We start from the raw sequence: 20,937 nt of genomic DNA, 5'->3' as shown, positions 1-20,937 counted from the left end.
GTTCCTCTCATTCCTGGAGGACTTTGACTTCTGCAACTTCTTCCTTTGTCCTCTGCGTTTCCACCCCGTTATCTAGGCCTCATGTCCTTGAACTCACCTCTGGTGCATTCCTCTTTTCCTCTACCTTGGATGCCATCCTCACAGTCCCATTCTTTCCCACCAGAAATGCTGTCACTTCCAAAGCTGACACTTTCAAAATGTATAATGCATAAATATCCAACTCTGTGACCACACCCTCCCATCCCTCCAGCTTCCTTGCTCAAATATGCTACAGTAGCCTAAATAACAATCCCCAGTGATATCAGGTCCTAAGTTATACAGCCTGTAGTTCTGGCTTTATAAGGCAAATGCCTTACAGATTACATTTGGGGAATCTCTTTTTCGAATATCTTTCTTGCCTTTTCTTTTTGTTCATCATTGTAAATTCTTTTACTTTTATTGAAAAAGGTGATATAAAGAGGTGTTACAGATACGTAACTCAGGTATTGAGTACATTTCTTTTTGAATCATGTCACCCCCTCCCTCATGTTTTCCCAGTTTTTCCCTCCCCACCTCCCTCTCCCCCCAAGTTGGATAGTTCATTTCCAACATGGTGTCTAGTGAGTATCACTGCTGAATTAGTTCACCCTTTGCCCCACCACCATTTCTGTGCTTTCCCTCCCTCTCCCCAAATCAGATAAACTTACATATAAGACAAAAGGTCTGTAAATCAAAAACAGCAGCAACAAAAGGACCAAAAAAAAAAAAAGAACCATAGAAAGTAAAAATTTTAAATGCTTCATGTTTTCACTTCTTGGAGTTCTTTCCAATAAGAATCATGTTATGTGATCAAATACACATCGTTATTGAACCCCTGGGATCCTCTCCTAAGAATATCATCCTTTGGTCTCACTATGTGAATGTTTATAGAGTCCTGTGTAAATGATCATAATCCAAGTAAACTGGGGATCTTAAGACGTGAGGAAAATAGCCTCAATTATTTAGATGGAACTTAAATAAAATCACATGTGTCTTTATGTGAGATATGCAAACAGAGATTCACCGTAGACAGAAGGAGTAAAGTCATCGTAAAGAGAAGAAAGGGATTGAATAACAACATCCTAGCCTAGGAGTGATGGCAGCCACCACAAGTTGGCAGAGGCAACAGAGGAATTTCAACAGGTGATATCACTTGCAGGTGCAAATGATATCAGAAGTTTGACCTCCATAACTGTGAGAGAAGAAAGTATTTTTTTGAGTAATCAAGCATGTAGTAATTTGACCCAGAAGCTCCATGAAATAAATATGTACTTCCAATGAAACTGATATTCAGTCCTGTGGCATGACCAGATACAAGGCTCATTGACCACTACCATATTATAAATACTTATTCCTTTGTCCTCACTCTTTATATAACCAGCCAACTTATCACCTTCAATGACTCTAACCACTAGCCAGCAAGTTTCAGAAAAATCATGGAAGTAAGTAGACTGGTACTACCCGAAATGGTTAGTTGCGAACCACAACACACAGCCCTCAGCCTTGCTACAGACCATATTATATAACCAACTGCCCATTCAACTTGCAAGTGACAGAAACTATGTGTCCAAAGAAACCTCAGAAACCCAATGTGTCCAAAGAAATTTCATGATCTCACTTTCTAGCCCCATCTTTCAGTACAGGTTCAGTTCAAACGTGTTAAAAAAAAAAAAACTCTATCAAGAATAACAATACCATGTGCAACTCTGATTGTTGGCCACTTAAACTGAAACAGTAATCTCTGTACAGATCTGCTTTCTGTATCTACTGTGTGTGTGTGTGTGTGTGTGTGTGTGTGTGTGTGTGTGTGTGTGTGTGTGTGTGTAGTTTGACCTCAGAGCCTCATGTTTATAAGACAGGCACTCTACCACTTGAACTGCCACTTTCAGCACTTATATCCACTCTAATTCTCTTTGGTTGGTTAATTTCTCATAGGTTTAATGCTTTAGGTTTCTGCTTAAAATTTGATATACAAAAAGATTTCAGTTCCTGGTAGGATAAAACGGCAAATCCTGACCCAGAGCCTCTCCTTCCCACTCTGCAGCCTAACTTTCATGCCTCCCTTCAATCTCTTTAAATTTTCATCCTGGGGCCATACTCTGATTCATAGAATGAATCAAATTCTTTCCACCTTCAGAGCCATGGCTCAAGTTTTTTTTATTATTATTAAATGTAATTTTATTGCCAAGGTGATATACAGAGGAGTTACAGTTACATACATAAGGTAGTGAGTACATTTCTTGTTAAACTTGTTACCCCCTCCCTCATTTTTCTTCCACTTTCACATTCTTCTATTTGGGGGAAAGTTTCTTGCTCCCATGTTCCACTACAACTCTTTCTTCAGCCTGGTTATTTATCTTTCATGAATCCCCTGCCTAAATCAGATCTGCAAATTATATGCTCATCAAGTGCCTTCTCTAGGTATACCCAAGGAGAGAATTATTATCTGTGCAGTTATTTGTGTAATTTCCCTCATCCCAGTAGCTTGTCATTTCTGTAGGGTCTCAAGTCTTTTCCACCTAATTCCTGGTAACAATTTTCATTTAATCTTTCATTCAATATTGGATGGACAGTGAAGATGAGCAAAACCTTTTATACCTAAGAAATTAGCACTTGAGTCAAATTGCATCTTACCTAACCCCATCTCAGAGGAAAGAAATGTGGGGATTTTTTTTTGGTATGGATATTCAGACAAGTACCTAAACAGCTGAAGATGAAAAACGTTGTTAAAACCTCATAGTACTGTAAGCCTCTGTTAGTATTGAACTGCCAGGAGCTAAGTAGGAGGTACTAAAGTGCTCATCTTTCCTATGAGAACTGTACTAACTAAAGATGTCTTTTTCTAGAATGTTCTAGTGGTTGCCTTGGTTCAAATCCCAAAGAAGCTTTTTTTGTGTGTGTGATTAAAGTGATGCCTCAAGAAATTCAATAGCCTGTCTATTTACCAGATAGTTTAAGAACCAGGGAAAGGCCCACTGTTTGAGTCCATTACTGTACTGTGGAGTAACTCGCAGCTGTGAGGAAGACTGAAGAGAAGATATAAATATGTAATGAGTTCTGAGATGGTAATTAAGGACATCTAATAGAATACTTTAAGTAGTCCCTATCTGACTTTAAGATGTCTCTCAGGCATCCAGAAGGGTCAAAGAGAGCCTTTGAATACAAATCTTGCTATTTAACTCCCTCAATAATCTTCATGTTTAACCCCTCTCTAGCTTTCAGATATTGTGTCATTTGCCACAAAATTAAAATTAGAATCAATACAATGAATGCTTGCTATGCAAAACAATTCCAGGCTCTATTTCAGCATGAAGTTTCATTTAACTGAAGGAATGAAATAAAGGAGACAACCCTTTGTTCTCTTCATTTCACAATCCTGCAAACGGCCTCTTAGCCAAAATAGCTCCTCTAATCTTTAAGTTTTAATTAGCTGCCCACAATTCATAAAATATCAGGAATTCAAATGCTGATACCTCGTTCTCCTGAGAAATGGCACACAATTAACCTCTTTTTTCTGGTTAAAGGCAGAAATTGAGAAAGGGTAATGACAAAATTAATCTATTCTGGTGGCCAGGCCCGCCATGGAGCAGAAAACGGCATCCAATCCGGAATCAAAGAGGAAAGCGATCGTTGCTATGTCACACTCTGCATTAGTTGTGCCTTTTGTACTTCTGACATGCTATATCACAGCTCCCAAGACCCAAATCGTTAACAAAAAAATGATAAATGATTCCACAGAATTGAATTAACCAAACCTACCATTTTTCCCCCCCTGAAAACAGGTATCCAAACAAGCCTTCAATAATGTGAGAAGTTCTGGCTATCGGATACATTGGATAGAAAAAGGAAAGCTGAGAAATCCACAACTTTCTTGGCATGATCTCTCCAGAGCAAAACCAGATGGTTGAGTGCTGTCACCAAATGTACAATCATTTTCCAGAAAAGATAGATTCTGCACTTTTCCCCTTAGTGGCTAATTGCATAATAAATAGTTAAACAGAATTAGCCCTATCCATTTAAACTTAGTTGGATACTTATAAGACAGAATGGAGTCCAGTATTTCAAAAGTAAAAGCACTCAACACAGACTTCTAATGAAGTCACAAGACAGTTTTACACTGGAGCTCAGTCACTAGAACCAGAGAAGCCACCTTTTGAGAGGTGGAATTGGGAGTCTTTATTAGAAAACCAGCGACTGCAGGTGAACTCTTGTCACAAAGACCTGCAGCTCCTCCAATACACTTAACACTGTCAGAAAACTGAGCCATGGGGGCTGGGGATATAGCCTAGTGGCAAGAGTGCCTGCCTCGGATACACGAGGCCCTAGGTTCGGTTCCCCAGCACCACATATACAGAAAACGGCCAGAAGCGGCGCTGTGGCTCAAATGGCAGAGTGCTAGCCTTGAGCGGGAAGAAGCCAGGGACAGTGCTCAGGCCCTGAGTCCAAGGCCCAGGACTGGCCAAAAAAAAAAAAAAGAAAGAAAAAGAAAATGAACCCACAGAACTATGCCTACTTAATCTTTGATAAAGGAGCTAAAACAATAGTTTGGAAGAAAGATAGCCTCTTAACAAATGGTGCTGGTAAAGCTGGTTCAACACATGCAACAAACTAAAACTAGATCCTTATATATCACCCTGCACCAAAATCAATTCCAAATGGATTAAAGACCTCGAAATCAAAACAGACACCCTGAAAACACTAAAGGAAGGAGTAGGAGAAACACTTGGGCTCCTTGGCGCAAGACGGAACTTCCTTAACAAAGACCCAGAAAGGCTACAAATCAAAGAAAGGTTGGACAAATGGGATTGCATCAAACTCCAGAGCTTCTGCACGGCAAAGGACATAGCTCTCAAGATAAACAGAAAGCCCACAGACTGGGAGAAAATCTTTACCGGACATTCAACAGACAAAGGCCTCATCTCTAAAATATATGCAGAACTAAAAAAATTACCTTCTTCCAAAACAAAACTGCAAAGAACCAATAGCCCCCTCATCAAGTGGGCTAAAGACTTACAAAGAAACTTCTCTGATGAGGAAATGAGAATGGCCAATAGACATATGAAAAAATGCTCTACATCACTGGCCATAAAGGAAATGCAAATCAAAACAACATTGAGATTCCATCTCACCCCAGCAAGAATGTCATATATCAAGAAAACTAATAATAACAATTGTTGGAGGGGATGTGGCCAAAAGGGAACCCTACTTCATTGTTGGTGGGAATGTAAACTGGTTCAGCCACTCTGGCAAGCAGTATGGAGATTCCTCAGAAGGCTCAATATAGAACTCCCCTATGACCCAGCAGCCCCACTGTTGGGTATCTATCCAAAAGCCCACAAACAAAATCACAGTAATGCCACCAGCACAACAATGTTCATCGCAGCACAATTTGTCATAGCGAGAAGCTGGAACCAACCCAGATGCCCCTCCATAGATGAATGGATCAGGAAAATGTGGTACATTTACACAATGGAATTTTATGCCTCTATCAGAAAGAATGACATTGTTCCATTTGTAAGGAAATGGAAGGACTTGGAAATAGTTATACTAAGTGAAGTGAGCCAGACCCAAAGAAACATGGACTCTATGGCCTCCCTTATTGGGAATAATTAGTACAGGTTTAGGCAAGCCATAGCAGAGCATCACAAGGCCCAATAGCTATACCCTTAGAAACACATAAGATGATGCTAAATGAAATGAACTCCATGATATGGAAACAAGTGATATATCACAGTTATAACTAGTTTCAACGTCTTATGTGTATGTGTAGTTTCTATTATTGATGATGTTTTGTATCACCTTCCTATGTTTGTACCTACACTATCTCTGTAATCTTATCTGAGTATATTGGAAACCGTGTTTACTGGCATTGGAAGTAGGAAATTCAAAGGGAATACCAAATTCGAGAGACACAGGGTAAAAAAAGAGAAATAACTACAAAAGCAATACTTGCAAAACTGTTTGGTGTAAGTGAACTGAACAACTGGGAGGGGGGAGGGAAAGGGGGGGGAGGGAGGGGGGCATGAGGGACAAGGCAACAAACAGTACAAGAAATGTATCCAATGCCCAACGTATGATACTGTAACCTCTCTGTACGTCAGTTTGATAATAAAAATTTGAGAAAAAAGAAAGAAAAAGAAAACTGAGCCATGGCAGTAGTAAAGCAAAGGAAGAGCAGAAAATGCCAACAAACCAGATCAACTCTGGTGGAGAGCTGACGTGGGATGCCATTTCATTATAGTAGCACAGTAGACTAAGGTAGCTACTATTAGTGTCAACAGAGGAACCTAAATACTGTTACCTGTCATTTCCCAGCCCCTCTGGTCCTGCCAGCCCTAAGCAACTACTAATCCACTTGCTAAAGTCAACTCAGTCCCACATCAGGAATCCTAAAGAAGTGTGAGCTGGCATAACTGGTACTTTAACTCCATAGACAAGTTTGGCTGTGATTCCAAAATGGTCTCAAGAACCAGCTCAGAAGTGCAAAAGAGACAAAAGTCAAGGCCCAGTGGATAAAGAATAAAAGGATATGCTCAGAAATATGGTGGCAACCAGGAGATAGTTTAGGATCCAGGTCCAACTCTCATGAGAACAATGTACCAGAAAGCCTGGACCTGACAGTTTAACATGGACAGTAAACAGACTATTTTTCTGGGAGCTGCCAGGACCTGTGCCATCCAGCAGCAGTTCATCAAAGGAGACCTCCAAACACACCTGCTGAAGAGCCACACCTGTGTAACCTTCTAACCTCATGAGAATGATTGAATTGATAACTGGAAGACTGAGCAAAATGTTTTCACATAGACATGTTTCTGTTTGTATTGGACTGCTTGGTTCCATTATATGTCTCTGAATCCAAAACTTTTCTTTAGTTCTTAATCTCTCAGTTACATCTGAAAGTTTCCTAAATGTTGTGCATCTAAAAAGTTCTTTGAACCTTACATTAAAAATATAGCAATCTTAAGATGGAGAAAATTCTTCCATTGTCAGGATATTTATTGAATGTCAACCAAGTAAAGTGTGGTTCTGATCCTGGTTCATAGGTTCATGACCTGAACTAACCTAGCTAGTTCCCTGGCAGATCATAGCCCTTCAATGCCTCAATTGATGTCTGTTAGAGTTGCCCCATGATTTTTTTTTTTGCCATAACAACAGAGTTCTTGCTTCCTGTTCTACTTCTGGCAATAATGAAGAAAGTATAGTCTTTCTTTTTCTCTTCTTGTGTTTTATTTTAACAAACATGAGAAATTTAATCCAAATAAACAACAAAATACTAAAGATACCCATAATCTTAGACACAAAACAAATTTAGTCCTTCTGAAGGAGATGCTTATTGTCTGATTATTAGATGTCTATAGCAATTCTTGATACTGAATGTATTTCTGCTATAAAACATGGGAAAGGACTGGCACTTCCAGTCAAGATTCTGAGAAGAGATCATTCTCTCATTTAGGAACACATGAAAACAAGTATGGCCAAGGTCTAGGACATGGTGGTTCTACTATGTTATTATTCACCTGACAAATATGCATTGAGCATCTAATACAAATTTTCTGGTATGCACATGGATCTTGATTTTTTTAGGAGGTAATAGCAGTAGCTCAGAAAAAGAGACCAATAAAATAATATCTAGATGAGTAAATATATGTGGGATAATATATTAGTCAGCTTCATATCACTATCATGATAATAAAAACACAAGATAAATAACTTACAGAGCCAAAAGGGTTGTTCCAGGTTGTAGTTTTAGAGGATCTAGTGCACGATCAGGTGAAACCATTTTGTAGTCTAGGCCATTGGGTAGTAATGGTGAGGCCCTTGTGACAAAACAAACTACTCATCTCATGGTCTAGAAGGAAAAGAAGAAACAAAAGGGACAGCCTCTTCCACATCTCTTTCTCTGTTGTTGAAGAAAAGCCTCCATTAAAGCTTTTGCCTCAACATTTGTTCTCTGTACAGCGTAAGTTTGGGGTTTGGTTTGGTTTGGTTTATGCTGGTCCTGGGGCTTAATATCTGGGCCTGAGGCTGTTTCTTGTGCTCAAGGTTGGCATTGTACCCTTTGAGCCACAGTTCCACTTCCAGCTTTTTGGTGGTTAACTGGAAATAAGAATATCAAGGGCTTTCTTTCCCAGGCTAGTTTCCAACAATGATCTTCCGATTGCAGGAGTAGGCCACCAGCGCCCAGCACGTCTCCGTTTTTATCTCTATGATGACTTGAAAGGAAGTTCCCTTGCATGTTTTATCCTAGCTTTCAAAAGACTGATTTTAACACAAAACAAAAACAGGAATCTCTGAAATAAACGAAAATGATGAAAAAAACAAGCACAGCCACACACACATGGATAAGCAATGCCACCACTCTCCGTCTGTCATGGTGGAAAAGCAGCAACTTTGTCCCGGTGTCTTATCTACCTGTCCTCAGATATCAACACTGAATATAGACAGAAGTTTATGATACCAAATGAGCAACTTTCAGGAAGCCTTGTCGTTTCTCATATTGTGGAGACTCTAGTCCGGTAGGGTGAGCCAGCAGGCTTGCTCAGGATGCCGTGTGCATTTTGTCTGGTCTGGTTGCAATCTGCCCCGGGTACATGATTGTGGTGATACTATCTCGTAGGGGGACTCACAACACTGCTTTTGTTTACAGACATTCTGATGTGCATTGCTTAATGACAGGGACACATTCTGGGAAACACTGGATGATTTCATCATCACACAAACATCACAGTGTGCTTACATAAACTAAGAGTTGCAAGGTCTCTAGGTCTTATGGTTTTCCATTGACCATGATCATGAAATGAAATGATCCTAGGGACCACATAGGGAGACTTAGGGTTAAGAGACAATGAGATCCTGAGATCCATCACAAGGAGCCAGCATGATTCCACCATCTCTACCCCCACTGTCCACACACCACACTAGCCAAGTCCTCTCCTTCCTGAACTAGAAGCACACAATGGCCATGACAAGTCACAATTCAGATCTCTCAAAAGTGTCCAAAGTTGATGAGCAGTCCATTCAACATATGCATCCATGGAATAGCATTTTCTTGGCCAAATATTCCATAAACCTTTTCAAACAGTTCCTACCCTACAACAAAATCTCTCCTGCTTTCATCTAAGCTCATTTCTTCCGGCAGCATTTCCTTGGATATGGTATACACCTAAAAAGTAGAAATTTAAAGACAGTATTTACCCTTCACATTTTTTTTTCTGCAGATCAGTCAAGTTCATCCATGGAATGCTGCTGTTTAAGATGAGTCTCCTTGGGGCTGGGAATATGGCCTAGTGGCAAGAGTGCTTGCCTCCTACACATGAAGCTCTCAGTTTGATTCCCCAGCACCACATATATGGAAAATGGCCAGAAGGGGCACTGTGGCTCAGGTGGCAGAGTGCTAACCTTGAGCGGGAAGAAGCCAGGGACAGTGTTCAGGCCCTGAGTCCAAGGCCCAGGACTGGCAAAAAATAAATAAATAAAATAAAATGAGTCTCCTTGTTCTTAACCACATTTATATGTTTCATTAATGCTTTTAACATTGAATTAGTCAAACCTGAACAAAATTCCTACATGGAGCTCAGGAACACAGAGTATAAAAGAACTATTATTTTATTTTTACAACTTGTACTCCATTTTACACCTCTCAATGTTATGCTGGGTTTCACTGCAGTACTTGTACATAATATGTACTTTTTATTTATTTATATTCAACTATGCTTCCATCCTTGGAGGGTTTGGGGCAAGTATAAATGGGATTTGTATGAAAATATGTAATTATCAGAATGCACACAGCGAGCACGCATAATTTCTCTTGACTCTTTGGATTTGAGTAGGTCGGGGAAAGGAAAATGGCTTATACAATAGATGAAGCTAGTGAATAGCAAACTAGCTGAGGCCTACTTAAATACTATTCATGAGAGCTAGGTACCCGTGGCTTACACCAATAATCTCTGCTATTCAGAAGGTTGAGATCTGAGAATCTCAGGAGTCAGCCCAAGAGAAGAAATTCATGAGACTCTTATCTCCAAATAACCAGCAAAAATCTGGAAGTGGGGTCATGGCTCAGGTGGTAGAGTGTGTCAGCCATGAGCAAGAGTGCAAAGCCCCTAAGTTCCAACCCCAATACTGACAAAAGAAGAATGAGGAAGAGGAGGGGGGAGGAGGAGGAGGAGGAGGAGGAGGAGGAGGAGGAGGAGGAGGAGGAGGAGGAGGAGGAGGAGGAGGAGGAGGAGGAGGAGGAGGAGGAGGAGGAGGAGGAGGAGGAGCCACAGTAGTAGCAGCAGCTAGGTGCTGATGGCTCACACCTGTAATCCCAGCTATACAAGAGTGTAAGATCTGAGGATGGTGGTTCAAAGCCACTTCAGGTAAGAAAGTCTGTGAAACTCTTATCTCTAATTAACCACACACACACACACACACACACACACACACACACACACAAAACACACACACATACACACACACAAATAAAACCCAGAAGTGGTGCTGTGGCTCAAAGTGGTAGAGTTCTAACCTTGAGCAAAAGGAGCTCAGGGACAGTACCCAACCCCTGAGCTCAAGCCCCAAAAGACTACTCATGTGAGAATTAGAATTGATGGAACTCAAATAAGTAGAGATAGAATTTAGTGCTTCTCAGTTGATCCTCTGTCATTCCCCAGGCCATCTGCCATTTCTCTCCAAGTGCCTGATTTCAAAAGCCAGAGGCTACACACACTTCCCCAAGATTATCAGTTAGGTGTGTAAACAAGGTATCGTGATATCACACATTCAGGATGATTGTGTAGGGTCCATATATTATTGGAAGCTGAAGCAAATCCAAGCAGGAATTATATCTGGCCAAAGTTTCAACATTAAACAAACCTGAGATGTGACAAATATAGCTTGAAGATAAACAGCTCTAAACCACAATCCACTTAAAAGAGTGTAAGTGTGATCCAAGACTATTAAAATGGGCATGGGTGTGTGTACACATCTATTACATGAAAGGCCACAATGAATTATTAAATGCTCATATAGTTTCATTGTGTGAAACAAGAATAATAGCTTACCTGAATCATAGCTTTGTCCTAAAATAAATATGGTACCCAGAACAATCGAAGAGACATTAAGTTAGAGATGTTTGTATGTTACCTTAGAAACTCTTTGGATGAAACAGTTGATGTCCCAGGTTTCTTTCTACAAAGCTTCCCAAGGAAATTGGAGAAGATGCTTTCTCCCTACTACCCTGGATAAATGGCCCAAAGCACGAGGAGGTAATCACAAACTTTAACTCATAAATGTCATAAATGATACTAGTGTCAATCCAACATCATAAATGAGGCTGGCGTTCTTTCCACTGAAAGCATGAATTTCCTAAAATAAGGCCAGGCTCCATAGTCTCCCATTCTGACTTCTCCGTTGGAAAGCACTATGGAGGAGCTGCTTGGTGTCAGAGAGGGTTCTCAGGGGAGCTTGGGGAGCACCTGGTGTTCTTTCTCAGCCCTCACTTTTGAGAAGTAAGTGTTTGACATCTATGAGAGCATGTTGCACCGCAGAGAAGGACAATAAAACCTATCAGATCACATCTTAAAGTCACATATGTATCAGGAGATGGAGTATAGAAATGAATGATGGCCAGATCACACATAAATACAGAACTCTGACCTACAGCCACTCTGCTCAGGAAACCAGCCTGGGTTTCTCTTTCCTCAAAACCACCCAAGAGCCAGACTGCTTTAAGTCAGATTGATAAGAAGCCAGACAACTATCTCCACCAAAAAGCCTGGAGAACAAACAAGAATTTCTGCACCACAGAACCAACATGGCCAGGGCTAGACTAGTAATTGATGACTTCCCTAATGTCTCTCTCCCTTCCACCATAGAGCCAACCAGAGAAATATTTATTGTTGTTATTTTGAGAAACAGCGGCAATAGGTAGCCCAGGTTGACCTTCAACTTGTGATTCTTTTGCTTCTGCGTCTTATAATCAGGGATTACAAGCATGGGCCATCATGCCTGACTTTAAACACAGGACTTAACCACATACATACCCCCACAAGTATTCACAGTAACATTAGGAGTAGCATTTGGGAGAAGCAGCTGGGTCTTGTTCAATCCTGTCATCCCAGTAAAAATGAGGCTACTGATCCCTACTTCTGAGAGTGGCTAAGAAGAGTAAATGATGTCTCAGTACAGAGCAGAAAGCTGGTAATAATACCTGCCCAGTTTGGAGAATAAACAAAAGATAACACAAATTTGATCGTGCAAATTTGAGTTGTCGCTTGCTCTCCAAACACATAATCACAATGAATGAAGACCTGGTGCAAAAAACTCTACAAGTGACATTTTTCATCTTCTGAACAACTCACCTCCTTACTAAATTTACTATTCCACTTTCTAGTGACCCTAATATCTTCATTATTTCCACTTCCTTTCATTCAAATCTACATCCTTGCATCTTGAACTCCTCAGTCCCCAAGATCCAAACAATACGAAGTCAGAGCCACCACTGCCCTTTCTTATCACCAATGAGGCCTCCCACAGGCTAGGAAGGCTGAGGCCCAGAACCTTCTACATAAGAAAATAGTAACAGGGTGATATATAAGGATCTAGTTTTAGTTTGTTGCATGTGTTGAACCAGTTTTGCCAGCACCATTTGTTAAAGAGGCTATCTTTCTTCCATCCTATTTTTTTAGCTTCTTTATCAAAGATTAAGTAGGCATAGTTCTGTGGGTTCATTTCTGGGTCTTCAATTCTGTTCCATTGGTCTTCAGGCCTGTTCTGGTGCCAATACCACGCTGTTTTTATTACTATAGCTTTATAATACAGCTTGAAGTTTGGTATTGCAACTCCTCCAGCACTGTTCTTTCTGCTTAGGATTGTTTTTGCTATTCTAGGTCTTTTATTGTTCCATATGAATTTCTGGATTGCTTCCTCTACTTCATTAAAAAATGGTTTTAGGATATTAATGGGTATTGCATTGAATTTGTAGATAGCCTTTGGCAATATTGTCATTTTGACTATATTAATCCTCCCAATCCAGGAGGATGGGAGAGCTCCCCTATGACCCAGCAGCCCCACTTTTGGGCATCTACCCAAAAGACCACAAACAAGAACACACTAAAGCCACCAGCACAACGATGTTCATCGCAGCACAATTTGTCATAGCTAAAATATGGAACCAACCCAGATACCCCTCTGTAGACAAATGGATCAGGAAAATGTGGTACATATACACAATGGAATTTTATGCCTCTATTAGAAAGAATGACATTGCCCCATTCGTAAGGAAATGGAAGGACTTGGAAAAAATAATTATATTAAGTGAAGTGAGCCAGACCCAAAGAAACATGTACTCTATGGTCTCCCTCATAGGGAATAATTAGCACAGGTTTAGGCTAGTCACAGCAGAGGAACAAAAGAGCCCAATAGCTATGCCCTTGTGAATGCATAAGATGATGCTAAGTGAAATGAACTCCATGTTATGGAAACAAGTGTTGTATCTCTGTTGTAATCTCTTTCAACATGCCATGGGAAACCGTAGCTTCTATTATTGATGATCCTCTTGTATCCCCTTCCTGTGGTTGTACCTGCACTATCACTGTATCTTATCTGAGTACACTGGATACTGTATATACTGGTATTAGAACTAGGGAAGTGAAAGGGAATATCAAAATCGAGAGACACAGGGTAAAAAGACAAACGACTCCAAAAGCAATACTTGCAAAACCATTTGGTGTGAACCAACTGAACAACTCATGGGGGGGAGAGGGAAAGGGGGAGGGGGAGGGGGTATGAGGGACAAGGTAACAAATAGTACAAGAAATGTACCCAAGGCCTAAGGTATGAAACTGTAACCCCTCTGTACATCACTTTGACAATAGATAAGAAAAAAAAAAGAAAATAATAACAATCATCGTCATCATCATCATCATCTGAGCAACAGTCGCTTTCATTTCCGTTGTTGCAGGGCAGAAGAAAACAGATGCGAACCGCTGGCTCACGGTCACCCTCGCGGACAAGCCGGCGGGCGCAGGCGCGCTGCACGGGAGCTGCAGGTGAACCAGGTGGGCGGACAGGTGCGGCCGCCCCGGGACGTTCCGGAAGCTCGCGGCCCCAGGCGGCCTCCTCCCCAAACGCGGGTGACATTCGTCACGAAGTCTTTCCCTCCCAAGGCCTGCCACTCCCGAGCCCGCTCCCCCAAGCCACCATTCCACCCCGACGACGACACCCCAGGCGGCGCCGCGCGACCCGCACTGCGCACGCGCACCACAGCGCCCCCTCCTCCCCCCCCCCCGCCCCCGGGCGCCAGCTAGCCTCCTCACTGCGCACGCGCCGCGCCACGGAGGCGCCGGCCCCGCGCACTACGCAAGCACCACTGCGCACTTCACTCTCAGTCGGTCCCCCAGTCAGAACCTGGAAGTGGCTGGCCGGGTTGTCAGCTCTCCACGAGTCCTGGAGTTCCCACTTCCCGGCCTCACTGTACGGCCCGTTGTCTTATTCAGGTCACTGCGTCCAGCACACTGAGTGGGTGTTTCTGACAAAATTTGAGTTGCTTCTAGTAGCTAAGGTTAAAAGCAAGCTGCCGAAACCCGGGATCGAACCAGGGACCTTTAGATCTTCAGTCTAACGCTCTCCCAACTGAGCTATTTCGGCGCGGCTCTTCAGTGCCTTCAAGTTTCCTATTATTGACCCCTCCCGCCCCACCAGCCCGCTCGCCCTAGAGCGGTGGCCGCCGGGGTCCCACGATTCTCCTCCCGCGACCCGGTTCACCTTTTCTCCTCGCCGGGCAGCCGCTCGCTTTCCCAAGCGGCTTCAGTAGCCTGGGCTGCCGGAACGGCTGGGGTTCCTGACCGGATCTTGGGGAGCGGGTCCTGAACCCCAGGAGTTGTTCACGCGACTCGGAACGTGGGGTCCTCCAGGTGGGGGCCTGCCAGGTGTGGGGGTCCGCCAGGTGTGGGGGGAGCCCCCGCCAGGTAGAGGTTCTGCCAGGTGGGGCGCCCGCCAGGTGGGGGGCCCACGAGGTGGGTGGGGTCTGCCAGGTGGGAGGGCACTTCAGGTGGGGGGAGGGGTGGTCCGCCAGGTGTGGGGCCCGCCAGGTGGGAGGACACTTAAGGTGGGGGGGAGGGGTCTGCCAGGTGTGGGAATATACCAGGTGGGGGGGTCTGCCAGGTGGGGGGTCCGCCAGGTGGGGGCGGGTCTGCCAGGTGGGAGGGCACTTCAGGTGTAGGGACGGGGATCCGCCAGGTGTGGATCCGCCAGGTGTGAGGCCCGCCAGGTGTGGGGCCCGCCAGGTGGGGGGCCTCCCATGTGGGGGGTCCGCCAGGCCGGGGGGGGGGGGACCCGCCAGGTGGGGGGTTCCGCCAGGTGTGGATCCGCCAGGTGGAGGGCCTCCCAGGTGGGGGGGTCCACCAGGTGAGGGGGTCCTCCAGGCCGGGGGGGGGGCGGGACCCGCCAGGTGGGGGGTCCGCCAGGTGGGAGGCCCGCCAGGTGCGGGGGAGGGGGGCGTTCCGCCAGGTGGGGGGCCCAGCAGGTGGGAGGGCTCTCCAGGTGGGCTCTGCGGGGTGCGGGAGGCTGCCGGGAGGGGTTCCACCGGGCGAGTCGCACCCGTGTGTCCCCAGTGTCTGCCAGCGCGGTCAGAGGGCGTTGTCCGGGGGAGAGGGTCTCCGGCCGGGCCGGGAGGAGCTCTCTCAGATTCCAGCCGCCCTGCTCCCAGAAAGGCCGCCTTCCTGGGGGCGGGGGGGAGGGGGAGGGGGAGGGGGAGGGCTCCTTGGGCCTGTGCTCGTGCTCAGCCAGCTCTCAGGGTCGAGGGTTCGATGTCCGTGCTGCTTCTTACACGGATCAGGGTGTTTCTGAAGGACCCACATTCTGCAGTGCCCAGGACACCCTGTTTTGTTTTGTTTTTTGATCTTTTATTTCTCCTCCTATGAAATCCCACTTACCTCTCACAGCCCCTTTGATTTGCTCATTAGAGCTTTTCAAGTGGAAGTTTTGCAGCCCTCTAGGAACAGATGGATGGATTAGCATGTGCAAAGTACAAGTGTTTGCAATCTCGGTGGTCACCACCAGTCTCCTCCATTCTCTCTTTTTTTTTTTTTTTAAGTGTTTGTAGCTTCTTGGTCTTATAAACCATTAAACTGTGATCAACTCCAAATCGTAGAAAAGCTTGAGATTTTATTTTAAGTGGGTGATTAAAGAGGAGACAGACCAAAGAGAGCTTGGAGATGGAAATGTACACCCCCCCCAAAAGAAACAAAGGCTTTGTGGATGTTTAAAACTGGGAGAACTTTGTGGCAGCAACCTTTCTGAGAGTCAGTAGTACATTTAAAAGAAGACATTTGTAGGGTGTGTGTATGTGTGTGTGTGTGTGTGTGTGTGTGTGTGCATTCTGAAGGTAGCTACCTTTTACTTTCTCCTCTAAAAGCTGCAGGGAAATGAATATTTCAGTGGTTCTTTGGGCTACCCGAAGCCGCTCATTGCCTCCAATGAGTCAGACTACTGCTTAGCTTTTTGAGTCAATTAAAATCTAATCAAAATCTATAAGGACATGAGCAGTTGACAGTACATATCCTCTGCTTCTTGGCCTGCTCATCATACCAGCAAACCCAGTTTCACATTTTGTCACCTGGTAAGTCAAAACCTGGCTAGGAAAACATGTAAGCCTGGGTGGGATTTGACACAGAAGAGGTGTTGAGTCTGACAGGAGAATGTCCTGGATGACTGAGAAATAATCAATGTGATCAACCGAATTATAAACTGTGAAAAAGAGCCTCAGCTGCATGCTATAGGTTTCATTGTTAGTAAAATGTGTTTTAACATTAACCAAATTGTTACTATTCTTTTATTAAGAAACCTGGAAGTTTCTGGGACTCCCTTCTATGGTTAGTGTTTTAGTCTCCCACTACTTAACAAATACCTGAGAGAAATCAATAAGAGAAAGTGTCTGCATTGATTGACAGCTCTGAAGGTTTGTTTTTTTTTGTGGTTTTTTTTTTTTTTTGCCAGTCCTGGGCCTTGAACTCAGGGCCTGAGCACTGTCCCTGGCTTTCTTTTTGCTCAAGGTTAGCACGCTGCCACTTGAGCCACAGCGCCCCTTCTGGCCATTTTCTGTATATGTGGTAGTGGGGAATCGAACCTAGGGCTTCATGTATGGGAGGCAAGCTCTCTTGCCACTAGGCCATATCCCCAGCCCCTGAAGGTTTGTTTCTGTCTTGGTTGGCTGGCCTCTTTGGGCCAATGGCAGAACATTGTGCTGGAAGCTTGTGGAGAAGCAAGCTAATTTGCCCCCCCCCCCCCCCCGTGGGGTCCCACCATGTCTGTCAAGGGCCTGTACACAATGATAGGCAGAACTCACACTAGGCCACCACCTCCCAATAGCTTCACTCTGGGGAACAAAGATTTAACAACTAGGCCTTTAGGGGACATCCCAGATCCAAACTATAGCAGTTGCAATCTAGGAGCCAGCACCCTGAACTGCTACAGTAAATTCCCAGGAACCCTCCAGAATGCATTTCTAAATGGCACAGGAGTGCTGACTAACATCTCTGCGACACTGCAGAGTGCCGCAGTAGTTTACAGGTTCAACAATAGGTCATGCTGGGTTTCTTTCAGGAATGTCATCCCTTTGCAAAGATGCATTTTCAGCAGTTGTGATAACAAATAACTGAAAGCCAGGGGAGACTAAAATTCAGATGGAAGCCTCCAGTCTTCTTCCTTGAGAAGCTATGCACTGTGCACAGTGTAAACATTCCATGATAAAGTATTTGTGGCTGTTAAAGAATTAAATGAAAATATAACTTTTAATTTATATGAGTAATATTTTTTTCAGAGGCTACAAAGCTATTAGACATAAATACGTATTAAGTGGTCTGGGTCCTGAGTCCTTAATAAAAGGGATTGCTGGCTATTTTTTTTTTTTTTGGCCCAGAAGCCATTGCTTAAAAACAAAAAAAGAAATTACCAAGATACTAAGAGTACTATGAACAGAGAGTTTGTGAATGAAAATTGGTACTGAGTTTAAGAGAAAACTTTGCTTTGCTCAGCAAGACTTAAGACAGAAGATAAACTCTCATAACATCCACAGAGACTGAGCACCATGGGCAAAGGAACGTGAAATGTATGTGTATGCTTGTCATCTGAAGAAAATCAAATAACAAAGAACTGGCTTTCAACTAAGTATACAGAGGTGGAAGAAAACTCTAGAATAAAAAGACATTTTTTCATAGGCTGAAGTCCTGTCTTCCCAACTAGGCCAAGAATATTGGCCAAATTACCTATGATAACTATGAAACATAATCATGAGAACTTATAGGTCTGAAAATAATACAACTTAGGAAGATAGGATGCATTTAGTTACGACAGCCAATAAACTTTGGAACTGCTCTCCATTGATAGCTGTTCTTGATTTTGTTCCTGAAAACCGCAACAGGGCACAAAACCCAACAGCATTTCTTTTTACTTGCCTCTGATTTTAAAAAGTTAAGAAGATGGGGGTATGTGAAAAGGACATGGAGCAGTATGAAGGGCTTTCTATCGGTCCAGACTCGGACAACCTGATCATCTCCAAAAGCAAAGAAAGTAGTGAGTTAGGTGAAAGCAAAAAGGCATTGGGCATGGTGGGGGAGAGTGAGAGTTTTGACTTAGGATGAAATTGTTCGCACTAAGTGTTACCTGTAGAAGGAATCCTGGGCCTGGAAAGTATTGTGTTTCATGCAAGAAGGTAGCTGATAGGGTTTCTGGAAAGGATTCTTTTCTTGCCATGCCAACAGCTGCCATCTCCCTTCACACACACAGAGCTACTTCTAAGCCCATTAATCCCATTAAATACAAAGCCCACTCCATGGCCTCTTTAGCCAAAATTTCTTCTAACAGCCCTACCTCCAAATATAACCACAACTGGGGGTAGGATTGCCACATATGAACTAGAGTAGGCTCATAATGGAGTCCCTAGTAGTTAGTTTTGTATAGCACTAACAATTAACCTATAATGCATATTCTCAGCATTGCATCAAATGCTTTCTTTCTTTTTTTTTTTAATAAAGACCCTGCTTCAATTAAGCATTGGCCTGAGAGTCTAAATCTAAAACTAGAATTCAGGATTAGGGCCAAGCCTTTTCTGCAGATGAGGTTTTACATCCATGGCTATGGGTTTTAAAGTTTTCTGCTTGTAGGAAAAATTACCTTTGCTTGATGGATGTTCAATGGTTTCTCCAAAGTTGTATATTGAAGTTGTAACTTAGGGGAGAAGTACTTTTGAAACTTAAATAGATTGCAAATAGCATCAGTGTGCTGAATTGATCCAAAAGAAGTTAATTTATGTAAAGTCATTAAACCACAAGTCGATGAAGACCTTATTGTTTTTTGTTTTTTGTTGAATTATATATATATCAATATAAAGCCTCTGGGTATACTTACCAGGGTAGAAACAATTAAGTAAATTATACTCAAGAACAACCTAGCAAGCTTTTTTTTTTTTTTTTAATGTTCTAATCCAATCTTCCATAGCCATCTAGCAATCACCTAACTAACCATGTGTATTGTGCTCAATGCCCTGAAGGGCCGAACTCGGATTCCAGAGCTTGAATTTCAGAGGCTTGGGTACTCTTAAATACTATTTAGCTTAATTGCAGCCTCTCCATTTTGAAGAAATGAGCCAGCCTCCCACCTCTTTTCCTGTCCCAGTTTCTCTACCTGCCCACCCCCAACTCTCCAGCAACAATTCATCTCAAAGAGATTGAATGCGATAAACTTCCTGAATTTCTTGCTGTTTTTAAAATAATGATAGAACCTATTTTTTTAAAATCTGTGTGTTCTTTTCCCCCAGTGAGGAATCCTGGGTGGTATCCTAATGTCCAGAGGCTCAGACAAAGCCAGGATGGAGAAGGGCTTGTGGGCATTGGTCCTGTTTCCCGTCCAGCCACTCAGCTGCTTCATTCTCTTGACTTCCACAGCCCCAAATGCTGTAAAGTCATCTATGTATAGATTTCCCCCATCACATCAAGTTACATACAAACTCCAAAGGGAAGAAGGTTGTAGACCAACCCTGTTACTCTACAAGTTTTTGCTGCTGGGGATCCAATGACTGATTTCTGCTACATAGGCAGGAATCCACCACACCCCACACAGAAGCCCCTATTCAGACTGCGTACTTTGTTCTGGTGAGGATGTTGTGTCAGTGTCAATAATTGGTGAAGAATCGTGATTTGATTTGAGAATAATATCTGAATGTAAGAAATTAAATCTTTTTCCCTTCCTGACAGTACTGGGCTGTGAGCCACAACTCCACTTCCAGCTTTGCAGTGGTTAATTGGAGATAAGAACCTCATGAACTTTCCTGTCTCGCCTGGCTTTGAACTCTGATCCTCAGATCTCAGCCTCTTGAGAAGTTAGGATTGATTATAGTTGCTAGCCACTAGCACCTGGCTTATGTATGCTATTGTTTTTAAGAGTTTGGTGCTGAAGTATTTGGAGATAATTTGTCATAGTACCTACAAATATTAAATATCACACACAATATTAACAAAATGTTGGTACTATTAGATTCAGAAGGAATAATCTATCTGTCATTGTTAGTTTATGCTTAAACAATTTATAAATTAAAAAAAATACCTATCAATCTTATATTACAGATTCTAGATGTATCTGGATTTTAATCCTATTTCTTACTAAGGACTAAAGAAGTCTTTTCCTTATTCATAGAATTTTAGGCATGGCAAATTGTTCTCTCTCCAAATCACCATTTGTCTCAATGGCTTCTTTTTACCTTTATTGCTAAGTTTATTCTGTAAATACCAAGACCATATTTTTGGAACCTTCAAATCAGAGTATGTGATTATAATGAGGATTTTTCTTTTCTTGCTTCTGCTTTTACTTTGAAGATCACACGAAAACCAAAACATTTATACTTTTAAATTTAATATATAAATCAGTTGTATCTTAAAAAAT

The 20,937-nt window shown here is 42.8% G+C and overlaps 1 non-coding gene across 1 annotated transcript; it reads right to left on the bottom strand.

Annotated features, from left to right (window-relative positions):
• Window positions 1-14,576: 14,576 nt before the first annotated feature.
• On the bottom strand, window positions 14,577-14,649 carry Trnaf-gaa. Its single transcript has one exon. It is a non-coding gene; the product is annotated as a tRNA-Phe (tRNA).
• Between the last annotated feature and the right edge of the window lie 6,288 nt (window positions 14,650-20,937).

This window comes from Perognathus longimembris, chromosome 3, assembly GCF_023159225.1.
Source record: "Perognathus longimembris pacificus isolate PPM17 chromosome 3, ASM2315922v1, whole genome shotgun sequence".
In the NCBI taxonomy this organism is placed as follows: domain Eukaryota; kingdom Metazoa; phylum Chordata; class Mammalia; order Rodentia; family Heteromyidae; genus Perognathus; species Perognathus longimembris.
Note: the sequence above shows the minus strand (reverse complement) of the source record. Positions and strands in the feature narration are given on the sequence as shown.